The 6,693-nt window shown below is 39.7% G+C and overlaps 1 non-coding gene across 1 annotated transcript; it reads left to right on the forward strand.

Moving 5' to 3' along the window:
- The first annotated feature begins 4,501 nt into the window (after positions 1 to 4,501).
- On the forward strand, positions 4,502 to 4,575 carry Trnat-agu (transfer RNA threonine (anticodon AGU)). Its single transcript has one exon. It is a non-coding gene; the product is annotated as a tRNA-Thr (tRNA).
- The last annotated feature ends 2,118 nt before the right edge of the window (positions 4,576 to 6,693 follow it).

Consider the following 6,693-nt stretch of genomic DNA (forward strand, 5'->3'; position numbering starts at 1 on the left):
GACTCTGGTGCAAGAGGCCAAAAAAAAGGCAAAATTAAATTTATTATCCGCTCTCTCCATTACTGCATTTGAATTGTGGAGCACATGCAGTGATGACAAAAGATCTCGCAGCCAGTTCAGACCTGGCTGTCTGTACACCCTACCAAAAACAAAAACACACACACACAAAAAAAAAAATAAAAAAAAAAAAAATAAAAACGGAGAGCAGTGTGGCCCAGTGGTGCAGGTCTTTGACTCTGGTGCAAGAGGCCACCGGTTCAATTCCAGTGGAGCAAATATTAAACATGTATTATCCGCTCTCTCCATTACTGCATTTGAATTGTGGGGCACATGCAGTGATGACAACGATCTCGCAGCCAGTTCCGACCTGGCTGCCTGTACACCCTACCAAAAAACAAAACACACACACACACACAAAAACCACGGAGAGCAGCGTGGCCCAGTGGTGCAGGTCTTTGACTCTGGTGCAAGAGGCCACCGGTTCAATTCAGTGGAGGCAAATATTAGACATTTATTATCCGCTCTCTCCATTACTGCATTTGAATTGTGGGGCACATGCAGCGATGACAAAGATCTCGCAGCCAGTTCCGACCTGGCTGTCTGTACACCCTACCAAAAAAAAAAAAAAAAAAAAAAAAAAAATACAAATACAAAAAAATACAAATACAAAAAACGGAGAGCAGCGTGGCCCAGTGGTGCAGGTCTTTGACTCTGGTGCAAGAGGCCACAGGTTCAATTCCAGTGGAGGCAAATATTAATCATTTATTATCCGCTCTCTCCATTACTGCATTTGAATTGTGGGGCACATGCAGTGATGACAAAGATCTCGCAGCTGGCTGCCTGTACACCCTACCAAAAAACAAACAACAACAACAACAAAAACACACAAAAAAAAAAAAGTGGTGCAGGTCTTAAACTCTGGTGCAAGAGGTCACCGGTTCAATTTCCGGTGGAGGCAAATATTAAAATATCAAAAAGCAAAAAAACAGGGAGAGCAGCATGACCCAGTGGTTAAGGTCTTTGACTCTGGTGCAAGAGGTCACCGGTTCAATTTTTTGGTGAAAGCAAATAATCACAAATGTATTATCCACTCTCTCCAATACTGCATTTGAATTGTGGGGCAGATGCAGTGAATGAAAAGTCCTCGCGGCCAGTTCCAATCAGGGTAATGCCTGGCTGTCTGCACACCCTACCCTGGGCATCATAGGAGAACAGTTAGTGTCTGACAGTAAATGATTCACCCACAAGAAAAGGGCCAGGGAGAACAGTGTGCCCCCATTGTATTACTGACTGACCGTGAAGCATTATGGTGATGTCAACTACTTCTTGCCATGACAATCTTATTTTCATGCCAGAGATTGGATACTTCAAAAGATACATATACCTTCGGTTTGCGTTATCAATGGGAACATCCGTGAAATGTAAAACAACACAAGAACTTTCACAGTGAGAGTGTTTTTTCAGCCGCCCTTTCAAAAGCTTGAAAAATCAAAATCAAAGACTCCTTCGAGGGGAGCGTCACGTGTTTACTCCTAGGTTATGAACGACTAGGTTATAGGGTATAGGCTGCAATAGGATATCACTAATCACTAAGAACAAGAACTAAGAACTCTGCTGGATGTTTGAGAAGATTTTAACATGATAAATTGAGGAACTCACATTAGGCCGTAGTGACATGTTGTCCGTGCACGCATTTTTTTAATGTGATCTGAATGAGTAATCCACAAAAAACAAATGTTAGGTCTGTTCTGAATTCCAATTCTGAATTGACCACATCCTTATATAATTATGTGATCTACAAATCGTATGTTCACTTAACTGGGGCTCATGGAAGACCAGAGGAAAAATTACTTTTATTATCCACTGAATGAGTAACCCAATATTAAAGACAAAATAAAATGAAACAATTATTTCCGTTAGAGTCCATTTCAATACCGGGACGGGTTGGATTAGTCAGTGGTTAACGCCCTACTCTTCTTGAAACTGACTGCGAGCTCCATGTGAGCTCGTTTGTTCGCTGGACCTCATGGAAGAACAGAGGACACCATTACTTTTATTATCCACTGAATGAGTAACCCACAAAAATCAAATGTTAGGTCTGTTCTGAATTCCAGTTCTGAATTGACCACATCCTTATATAATTATGTGATCTACAAATCGTATGTTCACTTAACTGGGGCTCATGGAAGACCAGAGGAAAAATTACTTTTATTATCCACTGAATGAGTAACCCAACATTAAAGACAAAATAAAATGAAACAATTATTTCCGTTAGAGTCCATTTCAATACCGGGACGGGTTGGGTTAGTCAGTGGTTAACACCCTACTCTTCTTACAACTGACTGTGAGCTCCATGTGAGCTCGTTTATTCACAGTGCTTCATGGAAGAACAGAGGAAAAAATGACTTGTATTATCCACTGAATGAGTAAACCACAAAAATCAAATGTTAGGTATGTTCTGAATTCCAATGTGATTTTAATACTGAGTGTAAAATATCTTTGAATAATACTTCTTTTTCTTCACAAGAAATGTTGGACTTTGTTGAATCTGCTTTCTGTTAAGTGAACTAAGTTAACCTCACCATCAAATAGCCATTTTATACCACATTCAATTGTGACTATCAATTCTTTTATGCCATTATTTGGTACGATGAAAGTTATTACTTTCTATAACTGAAGAAAAGTGAAATATGTATGGACGGCATCAACTTTGGTATCATTGATGCTTCATTACTCGTAGAAAAGTTCACAAGTCACCAGCAACGGCCGGTGCCATTATTTGGATCGAAGATAGTTGCTGGCGTGACATATGTGTGTAACTTCCTTCCTCTGCGCCGGCCGATAGTGTCTGTTGAGGACGTATTGGTGACCGATGGCAGAAGCAAGAAAAATGAGAACTACCTGCCGCAAAAAACAATGGGGCGAATTATTTGCAAAGCTCCATTCTGATTGGTGATTAAAGTGGAAATAACCAATCAGAGGCAATGTTAGATCGGCAGGTAGTAGTAGAAAAGTTCACAAGTCACCAACAACCAGGTGCCATTATTTGGATCGAAGATCGTTGTTGGCGTGACATAAGTGTAACTTCTGATGCTCTGCACCGGCCGATAGTGTCTGTTGAAGATGTATTGGCGACAGATGGCAGAAGCGATTCTGGTAACCAAAAGTAGTCATGGTAGCTGATAGTTACTACCGGTGGTTTTTAAAGATTGATCAAGAATGATAGCTGCAACTGAAGTGTGGTTTCAACAAGCTATTTTGGTGACTAACTCCAGTAGTGCTTATAGGAGACAAACCAGCTAAGGCCAACATTTTTTGTGAAGAGATAAAAGCTTTTTCCAATGTTATTTTACATTCAGTATTAAAATCACATTGGTATTCCGAATAGGCCTAAAATTACTAAAAATTAAAGAATGACACTACAATTACATTAATACTCTGTTCTTTTCATGAAACTTACCACTGGAAAATGAATTGAAACATCTGTGAAAATCATTGGAATGGATGTTAATTCTATTGCAAATGCATTTAATTACATTAATTACAATTAAATGAGCTGCCCAGATAATGTTATGGAAATTACTACCCCTGTACATGGTTTAATCATAATCCTTGTCACAACATAACTACGACTACGAGTATTAAATACAAAATATTTCGAGTTTCTTCTATTTTCTAAGTTAACAATCTAATATCGAACATCTGGTAGATGTACGTCTTGTCCCCATTCCTAGGGAATGGTATTGTCATCCATAAAACGTTCATCTTTTCCTTTTCATCAACGGTACGGGCAGGGACAGTCAGGGGTTAACGCCATACTCTAATCGAAACTGACTGCACAGGTATGGCTCATCTGTACACAGGGCAGACGGCTTAACGTCCCCTCTAAAGGACGAAGCTCTCATGGTTCATATGCCTAACTCTAAATGCACAATATGGAGAGCGGCGCGGAAGTCTGAATTTAATTCTACAGATACTGCCAATTGAGCTCCATGCAGAACCTCATGTACCAGAAGCGAGAATTCTAACCATGAGCCACATTCATGAAGAATTCCCAACAATTTGTTGAACGGATTGAACCTGTTCAACCAGTAATTTCTAGTGAGTGATCTTTTCTGTTGTTTTACTACTCTTTAATACAGATGATTTCATTGTTGATGTATGCAAATCTCATATCCAATCTTTTGAAGATCGAAATCTTAACCAAAGGATAAGATTGTCATGGCAATAAGTTCAATGACTTCCTTGCTAATTCGTGAAATATGTAGGCTTTTTTTAATTATGGACTTTATTGTGTTTGGTGAATCCTGTCAGCTCTTTCATCATTTCTGTTCATCCTATCAACCCAGAGAACCAAGTATAATTTTGATCCCTAATGTGACTCTGTGTAGGCCTATTTGTTATAAATATGCAGTTCTGATGCCTTCCGATAGGAATGCGACGAACATCATTCGAACCTAGTAATACCTATAGATTTATATCGTCCGCTCTTCTCCACCGTGCCTTTGTGGCTCAGTTGGTTAGAGCGTCGTGCTAGTATTACGAAGGTCGCCGGTTCGAATCCGGCCAGATACACTGGTGTGTATTTTATCCATTGATTATGTGTGCTGGCTGCTCTGATGCATTCCGATAGGATTGCGACGAATATCATTCGAACCTAATACCTATAGATTTATATCTTGATCACACAGGGGAAAGATCACACAGGCATACCTGCCTGTGCGGGGACTTGAACCCCAGACATCTCGCTTGTCGGGCGAGCGCTCTACCACTGAGCTACACACACTGTCCCTGATAAACAGGACTCAAGTCTGGTACTTATCGATATGAACAGTCAGAGTAAACAATACAAACAACACATTACAAACCAATGTACGAGATCAATTTAATGATGCTTACCCGCCAGCCTAATATAATCATACAAACAAAGGAAGAGGCTTACGCATCATACACTGAAACATGGAAACATTTAAACATTTAAACATTATCAAGTCTTGGGATCTCCTTTATAGAACCTATGCTATTCCTCATTCCAAAGACCGAAAAAACTTTAGATGCTAATTGCGTACACACATAGCCATCGTTATTTGTCTATGATCTGAGCCAATGCGACCCATCTCAGCCTTGGTAATGTAGGATCCATGGATGGGCGAAATACCACAGTATTTAGGCCTACAATGTATTATGCGAAAGAGATCTCATTTTGCTATATAATTTGTCCCGAAATTTAATAACTATTTAATAACTTTATATCTTGGTGTAGATTATTCATCCAGTAGTTCAAAACATTAGTTTGTAAATTAAATCTAATACTGGAACTAATTTGCAACTCACTTTGCTACGTTGCGTCCGAAAACATCGGACTTCGTCAGGCATCTGATTGAAGATGTTGTGATAACCCCCCAGAGATAAACAGTGCAATCTAGTTTATGGCATTACCTGTGCTGCCCCGGACTGTGGTGACTCCTATGTAGGCGAGACAAAACAATCTCTACGAGCGCGTTTGAACCAACACAGACGCCCTAGCTCCAGCGAAGCCCAAAACTCCGCGGTTTACAACCACTGCAACAAGAAAACTGAACATTTCTTCAACCCTGAGGAAGCGGTTATTCTAGATAAGGAGGAGAAGTGGTTTGAGCGAGGAGTCAGAGAATCCATATGGGAGAGAGTGGAGGCTCCCGCCATTAACAGAAAAGGGGACTCCGCTTCCAGTTGTCACGTGCATGGGACCCGGCGTTACGAGACATTCCTCGCCGTCTGACGTCACAACATCTGACGTCATCACAACATCTTCAATCAGATGCCTGACGAAGTCCGATGTTTTCGGACGCAACATAGCAAAGTGAGTTGCAAATTAGTTCCAGTATTAGATTTAATTTACAAACTAATATTTAATAACTTGTGTAAGTGATATCATTGTGCTATTGCAGCATTTTAAAAGTATTTGACCCTATACCGGACATGACCCTAAAATGTGACATCACTGTGTTATGTAATTTATGGAAGAGGAGGTAGCCTTTTGAGCTCTTTTTGGCCATTGACCGGAAGTGGATGACCTTTGACCGGAAGTTGATCATGTGACATTTGTGTCTAAGGGCAACATTTTTTGTGAAGAGATACAAGCTTTTTCCAATGTTTCAGTTTTAAAATCACATTGGTATTCCGAATAGGCATAAAATTACTAAAAATTAAAGAATGACACTACAATTACATTAATACTCTGTTCTTGTGACATTTGTGTCCCCACCCAATGGTCCTAGTGATAAACTTTAATGGTCAAACTGGACCAAAGCATGGCTACGATGGCTCGTTATCAGATTGATAGAAGAAAGAATGAACATGAAGAAAAAAGAAACGCAACAAAAACAAACTTTTAGCAACTTTTAGTAAAGAAGAACATGGCCATTTTGCAACTGGCTAAAAAATAGCTAAGAGGAGCAGGAATTAAGTATTCAAGCTGAAGAAAAATATACGTCTTTGGGTGACAATGATGTTGAAAAGGGTGTGGCCTTATCAACTCACTATATGTATCACCTCTCCTTTTGTCTGACGTTGGCAATGGCAATGAATCACTGGTTTGAATCACTTGATTTCATCTGGGTAAATTAGTATTTATGTACGTGGTAACAACATTAATTTATCAAAATTAGACAAAAGAAATAGAAGGCGGAATGAATAGTAGCACAATAAATA

The sequence above is a fragment of the Amphiura filiformis genome, chromosome 15, assembly GCF_039555335.1.
Source record: "Amphiura filiformis chromosome 15, Afil_fr2py, whole genome shotgun sequence".
In the NCBI taxonomy this organism is placed as follows: domain Eukaryota; kingdom Metazoa; phylum Echinodermata; class Ophiuroidea; order Amphilepidida; family Amphiuridae; genus Amphiura; species Amphiura filiformis.